The 20,178-nt window shown below is 45.5% G+C and overlaps 1 protein-coding gene across 7 annotated transcripts in view; it reads left to right on the forward strand.

The window, feature by feature from the left end:
• The window catches only part of LOC132829139 (transducin-like enhancer protein 4), a 218,736-nt gene that overhangs the window by 135,416 nt on the left and 63,142 nt on the right, over positions 1–20,178 (forward strand). The gene's annotated exons all lie outside the window — the stretch shown is intronic.

Below are 20,178 nucleotides of genomic sequence, written 5' to 3' on the forward strand. Positions count from 1 at the left end.
ACCACCACTGGTCATCTCTCCTGAATGAGAGAGCACCCAATGGTCAGGTAGGATTATGGCCCTAGTCACTAAATCTCCAGAGCTCTGAGCTCTGGAACTTTCTCCAGGTCCACTCTGTCTTTTAAGATCCTCCTTAAACATCCACTCTTTGGCTCTCGCCTTCCCTCTCTTCATGTACCAACAGTTGCGAGGTGGTGTCTACATTAACCATCCAAACGTTTCACTGCAGCAACTCGCCTAAGTTCCTTCAACAGCACTTGCGAAATTCACAACCTCTACCGCCCAGAAGGGCAGGGCTAACAGATCCATGAGAGCACCCAGCTCTCACCCCACCCTGAGCTGGAACTCTGTTGGGTGTATTGGCACCACAAGGTGATAGAGCATTACACAAAGGAAGCTCACCACAATCTTCTCGAAGACCATTAAGGGTGGACGACAAATACTGTACTGGCCTCAGCTGAGGCCTTCCTCAAATTGTTTTGACAGTCAACAAACACTCCCATTGATTTTTTTTTCCCTATCTTTGTCTCACTTCCATTTCCCCTTCTTCATCTGACCCTTGCGACATCATAGAATCCCTGCAGTGTGAGAACAGGTCATTCAGCCCTCTGAAGGGTAGCCCACCCAGAGCCACACCCATAACCACTCCCTGCAACCCTGTGTTTCCTCTGGCTAATCCACCCATCCCTGGACACTATATGTCTATTTATAGATTAGATTAGATTTCCTACAGTGTGGAAACAGGCCATTCAGCCCAACCAGTCCATACCAACCCTCCAAAGAGTAACCAAACCAGACCTATTTCCCTCTGACTAATGCACCTAACACTATGGGCAATTTAGCATGGCCAGTCCACCTCGCCTGCACATCTTTTGGGGATTGTGGGAGGAAACCAGAGCACCCGGAGGGAACCCACACAGGCACGCCGAGAATGCGCAAACTCCACACAGACAATCTCCTGAGGCTGGAATTGAACCCGAGTCCCTGGCGCCATGAGGCAGCAATACTAACCACTGAACCGCCATGCCACTCACCTTTTCAAGGAGCTGGGTAATTTCTAGAGTCGTTTGGCACAGAAGCAGCCCTTCGGCCCATCACACGTGTGCCAGTCTATCTACACTAATCCCACTTTCTAGCACTTGGCCCATAGCCTTTAGTGTTATGACATTTCAAATGCTCATCATGTGCTTTTTTGAAGGTTGCGAGATTTTGAAGCAGCCATGTACATTTTTTTCTTGTGGTAATGTAAACACCCAGTGTTGCACATTCCTTCCCGGTGTGGGTCAGATTATGAATGATGTATCCATGAACTGTCTGCAGCACGTACGCTGTGAAATTGAAGACGCCGTGGAGGCGAAGGATTGCAGGGGTTGCATTTGGAATGGGCAGGGCAGCCCTGAGGAATGTCTGCAGCCGTCAACATTATTGTCTCGCGCGTTCATCTCCCTCCGGCTAGTGGAAACAATGCCACGACTGGACCCAGAGTTGCCACGGCAACGGGACATGGGTCAAGATTTAACGCCCAAGTCTGTGGAGCGTGACATTTGTCTGGATGTTATCCTCAGTGCAAGTTTGTAATCAGCCCTGAGCTGCGAAGGCAGGGCACAGAGAAATGGTTATGATCACGGCAGCCTCAGTCAATTGTAGCAGAGCTAGGAGCGGCGTTGAGTGGATTCTGGCAGACCCAGTGTTAGAATGAATGTGGTGGTGCGGCTTTTTTGTTTTCTCTGCACTGCCTAAATTGGTGGGCTTTGACCTCTCATTCCTCAGGGAGGTGGGGGAGGGAGGTGGGATCCATATGTGATTTTTGACAGTGTTTCCATGCCTGGAAGCACGTAATCCTGGAGATTTGCTGAAGCTCTGTTAATCCTTGCACAAGTGCAGTTACCAGTTCACAAGTCTGCACCCACACACTCCATTTCCTGTCAAGAAAGAATACCATGAGTCACCACCAGCCTCAGGAATTTAACAGTGACCCTGTGGGCTGAAGATCAGAGCCCTGTGTCCCGAATAAGTAGCTCGCCTTGGAGATTTCACTTTATGTCTCAATCAACTTGACTTGTTCTGGGAGGGATAAAAAATAAACCCATCATTTGTTAGCTGATGGTGGAATTATGGGAAGGCCCAAAGATCTGGACTATTAATTATGGGTTACTCTTGGAGTAGAGCTGCATTGCACTGTTTGATTTTGAAAGCAAAGACTTGTCAGGTGCTGGATTGCATCCTTCAAGGTTAAATTTAACTCCCTCTGAGAAATGACAGCATTGTACAGAAAATGGGACTGAGCTTAGGAAGGATTGTTTGCAGAGTAAGCCTGTTTGGCAGGGTGGGTTTTGAAGCGAGGAGTGGAAGATAGAGTGACACTGATTTGGGGAAGCTGGAACCCAGAAGGGGTCACAGTTGAACTGACAAAGTGGGGAATCTGGGAGGAAGGGGTATAGAAGCGGCCAGCACCATCAGACTCTCACTGCCTGAGAATATGGCGGATGTGAGTTCAATCGATGCATTTCCCAGGGACTTCAACTGTTGTTTGGACAGAAGCAATGTGCAGCATTACAGGGGAAAAGCAGGAGAATGGCACTAAGGAAAATTTACAGAGAGCCAGTGCAACTATGATCCGCCAAATGGCTCCCTCTATACACTGGAATAATTCTGTGATGTGGGGTTGGTGGTGACTGTGCAGTTATGGTGAGATGAAGGCTCTGTGACAAAGGAGCATCAGGATGAGACGTGGTGACCCTCAGATTAAACCACCACTGGTCATCTCTCCTGAATGAGAAAGCACCCTATGGTCAGGTAGGATTATGATTAGACTTACAGTATGGAAACAGGCCCAACAAGTCCACACCGACCCGCCAAAGCGCAACCCACCCATACATATACCCCTTACCTAACACTACGGGCAATTTAGCATGGCCAATTCACTGACCCGCACATCTTTGGACTGTGGGAGGAAACCGGAGCACCCGGATGAAACCCACGCAGACACGGGGAGAACGTGCAAACTCCACACAGTCAGTCGCCTGAGGTGGGAATTGAACCCAGGTCTCTGGCGCTGTGAGGCAACAGTGCTAACCACTGTGCCACCGTGCCGCCCTAATTATGGCCCTAGTCACTAAGTCTCCAGAGAGAATGCCCTTACTTTCTCTCTGACTTTCCTCTCAATTTCTTGCCAAACTTATTCTTTCTCGTTCCTTGAATATTTGAAAGCAAGCCGTCGATGCGGGGACTTCATTGTGATTACAACTTAACTCCACTTATGGTATTGACAATCGATGAGTTCACTGCCCTCGCTGGTATTGGATTATTCAACCACTGAGAAATTGATGGTTTTTTTTCAGTCACTTATTTACTCTATCCTACTTAAAATATTGTCACAATGACATCAGCTCTCTGCATCAGTCCTAATCCTGATGTCACCAGCGTCTGGTGATTTTTCTGATGACATATCAACATTTCATCGACTCAGTGTAATGACTGATTGGACAGAGAGGTATGAGAAGTCAAGGTTTGTTTCTTGGTCCCTTTCGTTTCCATTCTGGTGAACCTGGTACAGTAAGCCAGTGGTGTACAATCACTTATTCATTGTGTTGTCCCTGGTCTTCTCCATGTAACAACCTTTAGCCCATCAACATTCTCAGATCTCCATGCTGCACCAAGAATGTTCTTTTATGCATTGTTAATTTATACAGCACCACAGTTGAATCATAGAATCCCTACAGTGCAGAAAGAGGCCATTTGGACCATCAAGTCTGCACCGACCCTCCGAAGAGCATCCCACCCACCCCATTAAGGATGGCCTAGTGGAATTGTCACTGGACTATTAATCCAGAGACCAAAGTAATGTCCTTTGGACCCAGTATCTAAGTCTGCCATGGCAGATGGTGGGATTTGAATTCAATTTTTAAAAAAAATCTGGAATTAAGAGTTAAATGATGACCATGAATCCATTGCTGATTGTTGGGAAAGCCCGTCTGGCTGATTGAAGTCCTTTAGGGAAGGAAACTGTCATCCTTACCTGGCCTGCATGTGACTCGAGACCCATAACCAAGGTTGACTCTTAAATTGCCCTCTGGACAGTTAGGGATGGGAAATCAATCCTGGCCCAACCCTCATCCCATGAATGAATTAAAAAGAACTCCTATTCCTGTAACCCTGCATTTAGCACGGCCAATTCACCGAACCTGCAAGTCTTTGGACTGTGAGAGGAAACTTAGATTTAGATTTCTTACAGTGTGGAAACAAGAGCGGGCAGTGGAAACCAGCACAGACCGAGGAAGAACGTGCAAAATTTTATGCAGCCACTCACCCAATGCTGCAATTGAACCTGGGTCCCTAGCAATGTGAGGCAGCAGTGCTAACCACTATGCCATCATGCCATTCCACTGGTCACTGTGCCTTCAGTTATTTGGGCTTGAAACTCTGCAGTCCCCTCATTGGAACTCTCTACTTCTATTACACTCTCTACCTTCTCTCCTCCTTTAATGCACTGTCTTAAAAACATCTGTTTGGTCACTTGTCCTAACATTGCCACAGATGCTTTAGGACGAATTGCTGTTTGTTGGTGTTTCTTGGGAAGAGACAAAGAAAACTGCAGATGCTGGAATCCAGGGTAGAAAGCAGGAGGCGGAAGAACACAGATCATTTGTGATATAAAATGCAAACTGCTTTTTAGCCTGAGGTCATCTCAGAATGTTGCTGTCTTAGAGTCATAGAGATGTACAGCATGCAAACAGACCCTTTGGTCCAAGTCGTCCATGCCAACCAGATATCCCAACCCAATCTAGTCACACCTGCCAGCGCCCAGCCCATATCCCTCCAACCCTTCCTATTCATATACCCATCCAAATGCCTCTTAAATGTTGCAATTGTACCAGCCTCCACCACATCCTCTGGCAGCTCATCCCATACACGTACCACCCTCTGCGTGAAAAGGTTGCCCCTTAGGTCTATTTTATATCTTTCCCCTCTCACCCTAAACCAATGCCCTCTAGTTCTGGACTCCCTGATCCCAAGAAAAAGACTTTGCCTATTTACCCTATCCATGCCCCTCATAATTTGTAAACCTCTATAAGGTCACCCCTCAGCCTCTGACGCTCCATGGAAAACAGCCCCAGCCTGTTCAGCCTCTCCCTGTCGCTCAACTCCTCTAACCTTGGCAACATCCTTGTAAATCTTTTCTGAACCCTTTCAAGTTTCACAACATCTTTCCGATGGGAAGAAGACCAGAATTGCACGCAATATTCCAATAGTGGCCTAATCAATGCCCTGTACAGCCACAACATGACCTCCCAACTCCTGTACTCAGTACTCTGACCAATAAAGGAAAGCATACCAAACACCTTCTTCACTATCCTATCTACCTGCAACTCCACTTTCAAGGAGCTATGAACCTGCACTCCAAGGTCTCTTTGTTCAGCAACACTCCCTAGGACCTTACCATTAAATGTATAAGTCCTGCTATGATTTGCTTTCCCAAAATGCAGCACGTCTCCTTTATCTAAATTAAACTCCATCTGCCACTTCTCAGCCCATTGGCCCATCTGGTCCAGATCCTGTTGTAATCTGAGGTAACTTCTTCGCTGTCCACTACACCTCCAATTTTGGTGTCATCTGCAAACTTACCAACTGTACCTCTTATGCTCGCATCCAAATCATTTATATAAATGATGAAAAGTAGTGGAGCCAGCACCGATCCTTGTGGCACTCCACTGGTCACAGGCCTCCAGTCTGAAAAACAACCCTCCACCACCACCCTCTGTCTTCCACCTTTTAGCCAGTTCTGTATCCAAATGGCTTGTTCTCCCTGTACCATGAGATCTAACCTTGCTAATCAGTCTCCCATGAGGAACCTTGTCGAACGCCTTACTGAAATCTATATAGATCACATCCACTGCTCTGCTCTCATCAATCTTCTTTGTTACTTCTTCAAAAAACTCAATCAAGTTTGTGAGACATGATTTCCCACGCACAAAGCCATGTTGACTATCCCTAATCAGTCCTTGCCTTTCCAAATACATGTACATCCTGTCTCAACGATATAGGAAGGGAAAAGGTTGAGACTCTGAAGGGAGATTACAGAGAGTTAGGCAGAAATTTAAAAAGGAGGTCCACAAGGATAGTAATATCTGGATTACTCCCAGTGCTGTGGGCAAGTGAGGGCAGGAATAGGAGGATAGAGCAGATGAATGCATGGCTGAGGAGCTGCTGTATGGGAGAAGGATTCTCATTTTTGGATCATTGGAATCTCTTTTGGGGTAGAAGTGACCTGTACAAGAAGGATGGATTGCACCTAAATTGGAAGGGGACTAATATACTGGCAGGGAAATTTGCTAGAACTTGATCAGAAAGGATGTAGGGATTGGGTGCAGGTACCAGATTCCAGGCAGCTGAAAATGTGTTCCTGGAAAAGCGCAGCAGGTCAGGCAGCATCCAAGGAGCAGGAGAATCGACGTGCCCTTCCTCATTCCTGAAGAAGGGCTCATGCCCGAAATGTCGATTCTCCTGCTCCTTGGATGCTGCCTGACCTGCTGCGCTTTTCCAGCAACACATTTTCAGCTCTGATCTCCAGCATCTGCAGTCCTCACTTTCTCCTACCAGATTCCAGGCAACCTCCTTGGACATAAGCATTATTGTTAACTGTTTAGGTGACAGAGGAGGTCCAGATTGCAATGATTTTGTTTCGGACATGCAGTGATGCTGCCACCTGACCAGATAGTGGTGGTCGTTTGTTGTGAGTTCCCCAAAGGATTGCTTTGCTCTCCCCTGGGAGCTGGGGTGAAATGGGCTGACCCATTTGAGCTGCATAAGACTGACTGGAAATAAACAATCAATGCTGACTGAGCAGTAAAGACAAGTAACTGCTGAAGTTGTGTTGGTGCTTATGACCTTTCATGTGGTGGAGAAAATGACATCAGTGCAGCTGGTGGTGAAGGGATTAATTTCCACAAGCCAGTATTAATCTTGTGCTCTTAATTAAAGGGGACCTGTAGTGCAAGCATAAGCATGATGAAGTATTAATGTTAACACAAATAGTAGTAAAAGTCAGTCGAACTAATTTATAGTAATTTCCTTCCTTGGCACCTTTACTCATTCATGTCATAAGAACATGCCAATTTGAAGTGTTGGAGACCAAGGGTCTGACTTGCTGTGTGCTTACCCAGTGCATCATAGTCACTGATAGGGAACGGTCTATTTGGAGGACAGCCATTGGGCTACTTGCCCTTCCCAGCCTTTGATACTTTTTAGCTATTTTTCTAACTATCGTTTTCGTTCCGTCTCCAACTTCTCACAGTGTTGCTTAGTCACGTTGTTCATTAAGGGCTACGTATTAATCTGTGTTTCACACAAGTGGCTATTCTTCATTTGTGACCCTCAACAATGCTGCTTAGTGGCCTGCTTTACCTCAGATAGCAATATACCCGTGCCTAGCCCTCAGCTAACTCCTCATAGGAATAAGAAGCAGAACAATGCCACTTGGCCCCTTACCCCTCTATTTAATAAGATTGTGTTTGATATGTTCCTGCCTACTCCTGTTCACTGGCCACCCTCTTTCTTACTAAGAATCTATTGGCCTCTTGTGGCTCATATTGCCAGGGACCTGGATTCGATTCCACTCTTAGGTGACTGTATGTGGAGAGTTTGCACATTCTCCCCATTGTCTGCACTCCCCCCCCACCCCCCCACCCCCCCCAACCTCATGTTTCCTTCCACAGTCCAAAGATGTGCAGGTTGGGTGGATTGGCCATGCTAAATTACCCATCTGTCTGGGTTTTTCCAGTTTTTGAAGAAGTGAGTGTCAAAGACTCATGACCCTCTGTGGGAAAAATCCTCCTTACCTCTGTCTTAAAATGGTGGCCCCTTACTTTCAAACAATGACCCCTAGTTCTAAATTCTTCCTTAAAAGAACACATCTTTTTCCCATGAAAACCCCTCTGAACTTCTTGTGTTTCAAGCAAGTCTTCTCTTAGAGGATCCTCACACATGCTCTTACAACAGGAGTGTTTAGGGACTGTCACTTATTACTGCTGTTTACTTTGTTTTAATTGGGTTTCATTGGGGTTAGCTGATTTGTGAAACCAGTACAAAGTAGATCATTTATAGGGATGAAGGAAGGAAACAACAGCAAGTTCACCTCCCCTTAACTTCAGGATACAGAAGCCAATCCTCCCAGTAAAACACACTAAAATCACAACGACCAAAACAATAGGAAGAATGTGTCTTAGTTACATCAATAACACCAAGTGGACACAGTGCCAATGTGAGTAACCTGGCTCTTAGTCAAACTGGATAAAAACAGTTCGACGGGGATTGAACCAGAGATAAGTGCTTCTGATGCTTACTGCCTACGGTAAAATTGAGCATAGACTTATGGGTAATGTGGTGGTTCGGTGGTTAGCATTGCTGCCTCACAGCACCAGGGTCCCAGGTTTGATCCCATCCTCAGACGACTGCCTGTGTGGAGTTTGCACTTTCTCCCTTTGTGTGCGTAGAATTCCTCCAGGCACTCCGGTTTCCTCCCACAGTCCAAAGATGTGCAGTTTAGCTGGGTTACAGAGATAGGATAGGATGCTGAGTCTGGATGAGATGCTCTTCGGTGGGCTGGTGTAAACTCGATGGGCCAACTGGCCTGCAATCCCACTGTGGGGATTCGATATGAAGGTCACACTGACTGCTTTTACAAATGAAGCCTGTAATACTGAAGTTTACACTTACTGGAGACATGGGAGAAGGTTTGCTCTGAAGTAACTTCTCACTTTTATGTACTAAGAAAGAAAAGCAGTTGGCTTGCTCATCTGTTTGTTACTGCTTGAGCAAAAGGGCTTGTTAAATAGCTCACTGGTTTCTATTTATCCCATTACAATCAGATATCTATTTTATCAATGATAGCGTGAGGTAGGGCAGCCTGCTTTGAATGATTAAAAATGTATTGCAGGAGTAGAGAAGGAGCGTTCAGGGACAGCAGGTTAAAGCACTCTGACTCTGGCTGCGTGCCTCTATTCTGTTCAGGAAGCTTATGGTTTGCTTTGAGTTTTCTCAGTACAATCAAGTGATCATTCCCTACCTAAAAAACAAATCATAAAAGTAGGTCATTTTATCTGGAATAATCTTCAGTTATACCTAGTACTAGGCCTGAACCAGAGTCCTTATGCAGTGTAAGATTTCCGCATGGAAATGACAGCACATTAAAAATAGACCATTCAGCCCATCTAGTCCAATATGAGACAATTCCTACTTCACTTTAATCAACGTACCGGCATATCCTCCTTCTTCTTTCTCTTTCACATTTATCTAATTTCCCTTTAAATACATATAAGTGATTCCAAATGCTCGGTTTTCCATTTGATTTTGTCTGCTGTACAGGACTAGACTTCGTGCTTGGGTTTAGGAAAGAGAACTGATTGCTGGATTTCCATCCGCTCATACAGAGGGCATCACAGGGATATGAGTTGGGGGTGTGTGGGGACAGGGAAAGTGGGTTTGTTAAAATTCGTTTGTAGGTGTCAGTGTCGCTGGTTAGACCAGCATCTGTTGCCCATCTGGTGGTCATGAACTGCCTTCTTGAACTATCACAGACCGCGTGTTGTAGGTACACCCAGAATGCTGTTAGGAAGGGAATTCCAGGACTTTGGTTCAGCAACACTGAAGGAAGGGTGATATTGTTCCAAGGAGAAAGCTAGGTCTGCAGATGCTGGAGATCAGAGCTGAAAATGTGTTGCTGGAAAAGCGCAGCAGGTCAGGCAGCATCCAAGGAACAGAAGATTCGACGTTTTGGGCATGAAGGGCTTATGCCCGAAACGTCGAATCTCCTGTTCCTTGGATGCTGCCTGAGCTGCTGCGCTTTTCCAGCAACACATTTTCAGCTCTGATATTGTTCCAAGTCAGGATGGTGAAATGGCTTTGAGGGAGCTTTCAGGGGTGTTGCTCCGCACAGAGTTATAGAGCTGTGCAGCATGGAAATAGACCCTTCGGTCCAACTCGTGCTGACCAGATATCCTAAATTAATCTAGTTCCATTTGCCAGCATTTGGCCCTTATCTCTCCAACCCCTTTCTATTCGTGTACCCATCCAGATGCCTTTTAAATGTTGTCATTGTACCAACCTCCACCATTTTCCGTGCCAGCCCTTTCCGTACACGTAACACCTTCTGTGTGAAAAAGTTGACCCTTAGGTCCCTTTTAAATCTTTCCCTCTCACCTTGAACCTATGCCCTCTAGTTTTGGGCTCCCCTACCCTGGGGAAAATACATCGGCTATTCATTTTATCCATGCTTCTCATGATTTTATACACTATTATAAGGTCACCCCTCAGCCTATGTTCTCCAGGGAAAATATCCCCAGCCTATTCAACCTCTCCCTATATCTCAAACCCTCCAACCCTGGCAACATCCTTGTAAATCTTTTCTGAACCCTTTCAAGTTTCACAGCATCCTTCCTATAGCAGGGAGACCAGAATTGAACACAGTATATGTCTGCTTCGAGTTGGTGGAGATTTTGATGGTGATCTTGAAAGTAGGAAGGAGGAGTGTTATATTCAAAGAAAATCTTTATTAAAGTGAATGAAACAACACCTTGTGACTGAGCACTTCATCGAAACCTTCCCTGCAGAATGGTGGCCATTGTATTGACATATATGATGCTGGTCCTGGATGGATTGTTTTTCTGTTTTGTCTTTGCTGCTTTATGCAAGTATGATTTTGCTCTCGTGGCCAAAAGCTCGCTCGATACTTCAGTGCTGTGCTGTGGAAGCGCTGCACTGTCAGAAAACTCATTTGCCAGCGATATTTGACACTGAGGTCCCTTCTGTCAGTTTGGCTGGATCCGAAAGCTCTGTTATGTGTTTCCAAGAAGAGCAGGGAGTTCTCTGAGTGTCCTGGTCAACATTCAGTGCCCAGCCAAGCACCACATCCTTTATCACACTTGATAAAAATTGGCTGCGGTGTTAGCTTATGACATACTGATTGCTCCTCAAAGGGAATTAATTGGTTATGAAATGATTTATGAGGTGCATGTGAAATGTGTTCGGAAGTTAAACATTTGTCTCGCTTTTCTCTTCTGACTTGAAATTGGTTGGTCTTGCAATTTTCAGACGTTCTCTAATTTGATGTGCAATGTACACTTTTGCGCACTGCCCCTTTAAAGCTGAGGTAGATGGACTGGAATGTCACAGAATCGAATCCCTCTCTGGTGTGACTTTGTTGATGTGGATTTTTGCACTGGTGGAGAGGGGAGACGGGAGAGGGGACCGTACTTAGAACTGAACCTACCTCCAAAGAGCTGAGGAGAAGGAGGGAGAAGATCTTCTTAGTGTCACTCTTCAGTCAGTAGCTCCCTGGTGGAAAATGAGCATGTGTGGACTTAACTGGGGTTAAGGTTTTATTGTGATGCCCCCCACGGCCAAGTAGCAGGCTGTCATATCTGAACAATGGTGAGGATTGTTTACAATGTCAAACAAATAAATCAATGCCTTTGGGAGGAGTGATGAAAGTGGGTGGGAGGGGTACAGAGGGATAGAGAAACACTCACCCCATAACACCTTTCCTTCAGGAGGTTACTGAGTGCCAGTCTGCCAGCACGGCTCTGTTTCAAAAGAGAGTCCCCCCTCCTCCCCCACCCACCACTGTCATCCTGCAGACATTTGGCTGCATTGGCCGTGCTCAGAAATGTTTTTAATCTCGTCAAGGTCCTTTGCAGTGGTTTGCCCCATACAAGGTGTGGGCACAGCTTCAATCCACAGAGATGAAACAAGGCCAAGATTCCAAGAGACTCTGCTCACTCAACATCACACCCACGGCTTCTGTTGACACTGAAATATTTCCTTTGGAACATGGTTTTTTTTTCCCATGCCCGTCGCTCAGTCTCTCTCTCTCTCTCTCTCTCTCTCTCTCTCTCTGTGTCTCTCTCTCTGTGTCTCTTATGCACATGAGCAGGAATACCTGTCAGACAGATTGGTGCTGTGATAAACCTTGTTGCCTGGGAAGGCTGTCGTGCTCAGGTTGCCAACAGCCACAGAACAAGCAACGTGGCGTAACCTACCAGTAGCTCTGGGCTTGGGGTAGGGATGTGTGGCAGATTATAACAAGCAGTGTTCGTCACTCATCAGACAGGGTGTGTTGCTGTAGCATCTTAAGCCTGTTGGTATTGAAGTGACATAACGAAAAAGGAAAGAAAGCAGCTTAGAGACCCAGTAGAGACAAAAGCAGGAATTGCTGGAAAAGTTCAGCAGGTCTGGCAGCGGCTGTGCAGAGAAATCAAGAGTTAACATTTCTGGTCCAGTGAAGAGCAAGGTAAGGACAGACCTGACCAGTGAGCTTTATTCTGAACGGCGGGAGGAGAAAATGCTGAGGATTTGAGAGGAAACAGAGCGATCAACTCATCTTTAAAATAAGGAAGAGAAGTGGGGCAGCGGGCATCAGTGAGCAGGCAAAGAATACCATGCTCCTAAATCAACAAGGAACAGATCACGAAAGGGAGAAAATTAAGTACTTGGCAATTTGAAATATGTAATTAAAGGGACAGGAAGCTGAAATTGAATTTTAAGAAAAAGACTCCTGAAGGTCATTAAAATTTAATGCAGGCTGTGAAGATTATTGTGTACTTGTCTGGGTATGTATTACCATACAGACTGCTGGATAAAATAGCCAGTTGTAAGGAGTGATGGCCCATAATTTATTTCCCCCTTTTGGAGTATACCGGCACTTCGACCCCAGAGACGAGAATATAGGAAGAAAACTAAAAGGACAAGGCTTCCTTGTCTCCTCTCTTTGTAACACATACAAGTATAAGAAGTGTTATGCTTTGGATGCAAATGCTAAGCAGAATAAATTTGGCCTCGTTGGCAATTTGGAGATGACTCCAAATAGGAAACATCTTTGTTCTATTTTAATGTGCTGCCCTCTGGGTTTTTTTTCGAGAAAAAGGTAATGCCTGTGACAATTCTCTCACACTGACAGCAAATACTGTTCAACTCATAAGAAGGGGATTCTATACTTTGCAGACCCTTATTCCCATCCTTAATAAATCTCTTGTGTGAGTGAGGCCCTGGGAAGTGACCAAAGCAATATGCTATGGAAGCTGGAACTTGGAAATATTTCAGTCAGAAAATCTCAGGACATAGAAAAGTAGCTGATGATCTTTGATCGTAACTGCTTGAAGTTTGAACGGTTATAGAATTTAAGCAAGTGGGTGAGTGAGGGGTGAGGCAGGGCAGACGAAAGGGAAGGAGAGATTAACAGATAAAAGGAGTGACGAGGCAAGGTCGTAAAGAACTGGCATTGGGACAAGTAAAAAAACAAAAGGCGGGTCTGGAATGGTGTAAAGAAGGAGTAGTACAATCATCCATCATCGAAAAATATGGGACGCAGTGATTACGATCTGCAATTGTTACATTCAGTGTTGAATGTGGAAGGCTGTAAAAAGCCAAATCAGTAGAATTCCTCAAACTCATATGGTTTCCTGATGAAGGGCTCTGGTCTGAAAGATCGATTTTCCTGCTCCTCGGATGCTGCCTGACCTGCTGTGCTTCTCCAGCAACACACTCTCGACTCTAATCTCCAGCATCTGCAGACCTCACTTCCTCCTTCCTCAAACACATGTTGAGCTTCATTTGGAACAGAGTAGGCTGAGGTTAGAGCGACAATGGGATGAGGAATGAAAAGGATAATTGACCAGAAACATGGCTATTCTGAAGGGAGATGTTCCACAATGTGATCGCTCACTTTGCATTTGGTTACAGCTACAATGCGAACTGCGTAAGTAGAACTTACTAAATTGAAAGTAGTACAAATACCTCAGCCTGTCCCAGGGAAAAGGAGTCTCTAGATTCTTTGTTTCAGTAAAGCTCAATGTGGGCTCAAGGAACAGTTCCTCAGCTGCCGATAGGTCAGTTGGGTCTGTTGGACCAACATTGGATTGGAATATTTCACTCCCCCAGCCATTTTGATTCTGTTGTCTTGATACTTGTTTGTCATGTTTTTGCTCTTGGGCAAAATTATACATTACTTTGGCATTTTTACTTCATTCTGGACCAATACTTTGTCTCTTTACAACAACCATCACCGCACCCTTTGGTATTTGTTCCATGAACACTTTGTCATTTAATCTCTCCTATCACCCTACCCCAACCCAGACCTTTCCCTCTGTTCTTCCTCCCCTTCTCCCCTTTTGAAGGCATATAACTCATCATATTTCTGCCTTCCTTCAATTATGGAATCATAGAATCCCTACACTGTTAAAAGAAGCTATTTGGCCCATTCAGTCTGCACTGACCCTCTGAACAGCATCGCATCCAGACCTACCCCATTACCCTATCCCTGTAACCCTGCATTTCCCATGCTTGATGCATCTAGCCTGCACACCCTTGGGCATTATGGGCAATTTAGCATGGCCAATCCACCTAACCTGCATATCTTTGGACTGTGAGAGGAAACTGGAGCATCCAGCAGAAATCCACATAGACACAGAGAGAATATCCAAATTCCACACAGACGGTCACCCGAGGCTGGAATCGAACCTCGTTCCCTGGCACTGTGGGGCAGCAGTGCTAACTACTTAAGAATCCTAAAGAGGTCTCAATGGACTCAAAACTTTAAACTTCTTCCTCTCTCTGCAGATGCTGCCAGACCCCAGCTGTGTCTCTCCAGCACCTTCTGTTTTAATTTCAAATTTCTGCAATATTTTATTTTTACAAGTGTGTATCTAATATTCCTCTTTCTTAAAAGGCTTATCTTTGTATTCGGATCCCCAGTGGACACAGCAACCACACCACCCCGCCCAGCTAAATAGTCTCACTTCCCTTTCTGTATTCATTGTTTTTTATAATTAGTAAATGACGTTCTTCAAAGAAATATTTTTAAAAGTACATATCTTTATCTTTGTTTTCTTTCCCCAATGCCAGTTTCCCCTGGAGCTGAATCTTTGTGCCGTGGAGTTTCCAGAGTTAAAGGGGTGGGTGACATTGCTGTTTCATATCCAAGCATGATTTCCAAGGCAGTCCTGTCATGAACACAGCTTGGTATTTGTGTGGTTAGATGTATTGGAGCTTTCCAGTGAGTGTGTTTGCTACACAGAGTCATAAAGATGTACAGCATGGAAACACACCCATTTGATCCAAATTATCCACACCAACCAGCTATCCTAAACTAATCTAATCCTATTTGCAAGTGTTTGACCCATATCCCCTTAGCCCCTTCCTATTCATAAACTCATTTTGATGCCTTTTAAATGTTGCAATTCTACCAACCTCCCCCACTTCCTCTAGAGACAAAAGGAAACTACAGATGCTGAAGTCCAAAGTAGACAGGAAGAAGGCTGGAGGAACACAGCATCAGATGGTAGAGAAGTTGACGTTTCGGGTGTACCCTAAAGGGTTACACCCGAAACGTCGACTTCTCTACTTCTTGATGCTGCCTGGTTTGCTGTGTTCTTCCAGCCAAGAGTGTGGTGCTGGAAAAGCACAGCCAGTCAGGCAGCATCCAAGGACCAGGAAAATCAACATTTCAGGCAAAAGCCCTTCATCAGCCCTGATGCTGCCTGACCAGCTGTGCTTTTCCAGCAACACACTCTTGGCTCTAAACTTCAGCATCTGCAGTACTCACTTTCGCCTTGAGTTGTTCCAGCCTCCTGCTTGTCTCCTCCACCATTTCCTCTGGCAGCTCATTCCATTTATGCACCACCCTCTGCATGAAAGTGATGCCCCTTTAGTCCCTTTTATCTCTTTCCCCTCTCACCTTAAACTGATACCCTCTAGTTTTGATTCCCCTACTCTTGGAAAAAGACCTTGACTATTCACCCCCTCCCCCCGCTAGATATTGGACAGGCCAAAGTTCTCAGGACATGGGTTTAATTCCCATCGTGGTGGATAATGAAATTTGAATTTTAAAAATCTGAAACTAGACAAAAGTGCGAAATGTGATTATGTTGATTGTTGCAAAAATCTATCGTCCTTTAGGGAAGGAAAGTGCCCATTTTACCTGGGTATGGCCTAAGTGTGATTCCAGACCCACAAGAATGTGGCGGACTTTTAACTGCCCACGGGGTAACTACCAATGGGTGATAAATGCAGGCCGAGCCAGCGATGTGCGCATTCATAAACGACTGAACAAAAGTGACAAGATGAAGCTTTGGTTCAGAGCAGGGACACTGCCGTGTGAGGACACGGCGGGGTGACAGAGGTGAGCGATTGGCTGTGTGTTGCTGCCTGGGTCTCGATCATATTGACCTGGCAGCTGGCAGGAAACACCTGAAAATTGGGTGGCAAAGGAAGGTTTTCTTGGAGGAAGGGGCAGGTGGTGAGTAGGATTTGAACTGGATTGTGATCATGGAAGCAAGGTACCTCTAATTTTCCTTTTGGATCTCAGAGCAATATTCCTCCTGTTACTGACAGATGAGGAAATTAACCCAGGATTCATTTCTTGACCACTTTGGTCTGGCTGGGAAAACTAACATTGCTCTGAATGTTAAAGTCAGGTCTGGTCTGCAAAGCTTGAAGCAAAACCTCGTAGGCTGTTGGTGGTTTCTTTGATGCATTTCTCAATCTTCTCCCCATAGCCCTGCACATTCTTCTGATTTGTATTATGATCCATTTCCCTCTGGAATGCCTTCACCACCCTCTCAAGCAGCACATTCCCTATTCTAACCACTCCATATATGGAAAAGGTCTTCCTCAGGTCTCTCTTATTTCTTTCACCAGTTACCTTAAGTCTTTGCCATCTTGTTCTGAAAGCTTCCAACAATGGGGTGTCTCTCTCTCTCTCTCTCTCTCTCTCTCACACACACACACACACACACACACACACACACACTCTCTCTCTCTCTCTCTCTACATCTTTCTATAAATCTCTCTTTCTTAATCTCTTCCTTATCTACTTCCTGGAACTATCTCTTCTGCACTCTCTCAAATATCTTCCCCTTCCTCCTAAAGTTGTGCCTCCCAGACTGTGATGCGGTGCTGCAGCTGAGGCCAAGCCAGTGTTTTATAATCCGAGGAATTTCATGAAGAGACTTTTGACCTCTCACTGTCCGGCTCGGCAAGATTAACAGCATGTAATATGGGGGAGTAGCACATCAGGTTACAAAAACAAGGGGAAATCAGGAGGAAGGCCTACTTTGCCCTTGAGCTTAGGAACCTCTCCTTTGATCTGTTATGAGGAGTGAAAATGTTTTGTTGACATAAATTGCGAAGATATTTTGTAGGTGAGGAGGAGGAGGAGCTGTGTGGTAATCTCACCCTGGATGACTCACTGATGGGAAAGAATGTGTGGAAACCACATCCCTCCGGCTACAGCTCTGCATTCTAAGTGAAAGGAGATACACTTTAAATGGCACCAGCTGATACCAGGATTTACTTCCCTTGTGTTTTATGCTTGATTAATATGCACTGAAACATCTAACATAGTTGGAGCAGTACAATAAGTCACAGGTACAGTCTGATGCTGTTATTTGAATGCATATAACTGCACCCAAAAGCCACCTTCACTCCAAATTGAAAGATTCCCAACTTATCGTGGGTTGTGTATCCTTTCTGAGCATGTAATTCCATGAGCACATGGTTGATCAAAGAGGAAGGAGCCACTCTCTGTTTGTGCCATAGTCATCCAGTGCAGAAACAAACGCTTCAGTCCAACCAGTCCAAGCCAAACATAATCCCAAACTAAACTAGTCCCATCTGCCTGCGCTTGGCCCAGATATCTCCCAACATTTCTTGTTCATGAACGTATCTAAATGCCTTATAAACATTGTAATGATGCCAGCATCCACCACTTCCTCTGGAAGTTCATTCCACCCACGAACCACTCTCTGCGTAAAGGAAATTGGCCCTCTTATTTTTCTCCTCTCACCTTAAAAATATGCTTCCTCATCTCAAAATCCCCCACCTTAGGGAAATGGCACCTTCCATTCCCTTATCTACATCCCACTTGACTTGATAAGCCTCGCTAAGGTCACCTCTCAACCTCCTACATTCCATTCTACCCAGCCTCTCGTTATATGGGCGGCACGGTGGCACAGTGGTTAGCACTGCTGCCTCACAGCGCCAGGGACCTGGGTTCAATTCCCACCTCAGACTGACTGTGTGGAGTTTGCACGTTCTCCCCGTGTCTGCGTGGGTTTCCTCCAGGTGCTCCGGTTTCCTTCCACAGTCCAAAGATGTGCGGGTCAGGTGAATTGGCTATGCTAAATTGCCCGTAGTGTTAGGTAAGGGGTATATGTAGGGGTTTGGGTGGGTTGCGCTTTAGCGGGTCGGTGTGGACTTGTTGGGCCGAACGGCCTGTTTCCACACTGTAAGTAATCTAATAACTCAGACCCTCCATTCTTGGTAACATCCTGGTAAATCACTAGGATAAGGTGAGGGGAGGGGAAATAAGGAAACTGGTGAAATCCACATTGATCCTGTGTGGTTGGAGGGTTCTTCCTCCAGGTGTCAGGTGGTTAAGGAGTGGTAATGGAGAAGGCCCAGGACCTGCATATCCTTGGGGAAGTGGGAGGGGGAGTTAAGGTATTCAGCCACAGGGCGGTGGGGTTGTTTTCCGGCCACAGAGCGGTCTGCCTCTGCTCTCAGATTGTGCCCTGAGGCCCCATTTTCCCTTTGGGGGAAGGAGGGGATATTCTTAAGGAATGGATGTGACATTGTGAGTCTCAGTTGTGTTTATAACATATCTGACAAGCTGAGGTTACTCCCTTTCTTGATTTTTCATTCACATTATTGTGTTTATTATCCATCCCTACTTGCCCAGAGGGCAATTTAAAGCAAAACTACATTACTGTGCATCTGGAGTCACCCGTAGGCCAGTCCAGGTAAAGAGGGCAGTTTCCTTCCCTAGCGGACCAGATGGGTTTTTTTCTGACAATCAATAATGGATTCCCGGTCATCATTAGACTCTTAAATCCAGATTTTTATTGAGTTCAAATTCCACCAACTGCCACAGCAGGAGTCAATATTACCTGGGATTAACTCTGGATTAACAGTCTAATGATAACACCACTAGGTCTGACCCCTCCAGAAGGACAAGCAGAGTTGTCAAAGAGTGGCAGATGGGAAAGTGTGATGTTTGAAAGGAAGAAAAGAGGTGTAAAACTATTTTCTAAATAGGAAAAGGCTTCAGAAATCTGAAGCACAAAGGAGCTTAGGATCCCTCGTTCAGGGTTCTCCCAAGGTTAACATGCACTTTCAGTTGGTCGTTAAGAAGACAAATGCAATGTAAGCATTCATTTCAAGAAGGCTAGAATGCAAGAGCAGAGATGTACTGCTGAGGCTGTAGAAGGCTCTGGTCAAACTGCATTTGGAAAATTAGGAGCAGTTTTGGACTCTGTATCTAAGCAAGGCTGTGCTGGCAGTGTCCAGATTGATCCCAGAACAGGAGAAGCATTTGAGGACTCTGAGTCTGAACCTAGAAAGATGACGGGGATCTTATTCAAACAGAATACTGAGAGGCCTGGATAGACTTGGACGTAGAGAAGATGTTTTCACTAGATGGAGTGCCTAGAACCTGAGGGCAGGGCTTCAGGGTGAAGGGTCGACCATTAGGACTGAGATGAGGAAGAATTTCTTCATCTGTGGTTAATCTGTGGAACTTATTTCCGCAGAGGGCAGTGGAGGACGAATCATTGAATGTTGTTAAGCCAGAGATACATAGGTTCTTGATTAGTGAGGGGTCAAGAATTAACAGGAGAAAATATAGGAATGGAGTTGAGAAACATATCAGCCATGATCAATTGGCTGGGCAGATTCGATGGACCGAATGCCCTAATTCTGCCCTGACATCTTACTGTCTAAATTGACTGCAATTGATTTCAAAAATGCCCCTAGTCCAACCACCTCCTCCCCTCTCTCCTTGATCTGTCCCTGCACACCCTGATCATAAGAGAAGCCAGAGGAAGTGGTGGAGGCTAGTAAAACTGTAACAATTAAAAGGCATCTGGATGGGTATATGAATAGGAAGGGTTGGGAGCGATATGGGCCAGGTGCTGACAGGGGGGACTAGATTGGGTTGGGATATCTGGTCAGCATGGACCGAAGGGTCTGTTTCTGTGCTGTGCATCTCTATGACTCTAAGCCATCAGCACTTTTTATACCTAGTTTGACAGTACTATGAATTTACACTCATAGGGTGTCAAACTGAATCAGGAACAGCTTTGGTTCCCTTGACATGACTGCAGTCACCTCATGAGGGTGGGGGCGAGG

This window comes from Hemiscyllium ocellatum, chromosome 28, assembly GCF_020745735.1.
Source record: "Hemiscyllium ocellatum isolate sHemOce1 chromosome 28, sHemOce1.pat.X.cur, whole genome shotgun sequence".
Lineage (NCBI taxonomy): Eukaryota > Metazoa > Chordata > Chondrichthyes > Orectolobiformes > Hemiscylliidae > Hemiscyllium > Hemiscyllium ocellatum.